Source organism: Anneissia japonica, unplaced genomic scaffold (genome assembly GCF_011630105.1).
Source record: "Anneissia japonica isolate Jap-2015-1 unplaced genomic scaffold, ASM1163010v1 scaffold22784_len408_cov72, whole genome shotgun sequence".
Classification (NCBI taxonomy): Eukaryota; Metazoa; Echinodermata; class Crinoidea; order Comatulida; family Comatulidae; genus Anneissia; species Anneissia japonica.
In genome coordinates this window covers 1-561 of record NW_022717489.1, presented here as the reverse complement: position 1 = coordinate 561, position 561 = coordinate 1, and the positions used below count along the sequence as shown (strand labels likewise).

At 39.9% G+C, this 561-nt stretch overlaps 1 non-coding gene across 1 annotated transcript; it reads right to left on the bottom strand.

Moving 5' to 3' along the window:
• Nucleotides 1-253: 253 nt before the first annotated feature.
• On the bottom strand, nt 254-325 carry Trnap-ugg. Its single transcript has one exon. It is a non-coding gene; the product is annotated as a tRNA-Pro (tRNA).
• Nucleotides 326-561: the final 236 nt, after the last annotated feature.

Here is a 561-nt window from a genome sequence, read left to right as displayed (position 1 = left end):
TTTTCTGTCGTATTTTCATATTGGTCAGCTTTGTAAATTTTGAAACAACATTAAAATATTGCCATAAAACTGAAAAAAAGGGGATCGTCCAGGAATTAAACCCGGGACCTCTCTCACCCCAAAGCGAGAATCACGCCACTAGACCAACGAGCCTCCAATTGTTTACATTGTCCTTTTCAGTCGTCTTTTCATATTGGTGAGCTTGGTAAATTTTGAAACAACATTAAAATATTGCCATTAAACTAAAACAAAGGGGCTCGTCCGGGAATTGAACCCGGGGCCTCTCGCACCCAAAGCGAGAATCATGCCACTAGACCAACGAGCCTCCTAATGATTGAATTGTCTTTTCTGTCGTATTTTCATATTGGTCAGCTTGGTAAATTTTGAAACAACATTAAAATATTGCCATTAAACTAAAACAAAGGGGCTCGTCCGGGAATTGAACCCGGGGCCTCTCGCACCCAAAGCGAGAATCATGCCACTAGACCAACGATGATAATGATTGAATTGTCTTTTCTGTCGTATTTTCATATTGGTCAGCTTTGTAAATTTTGAAACAAC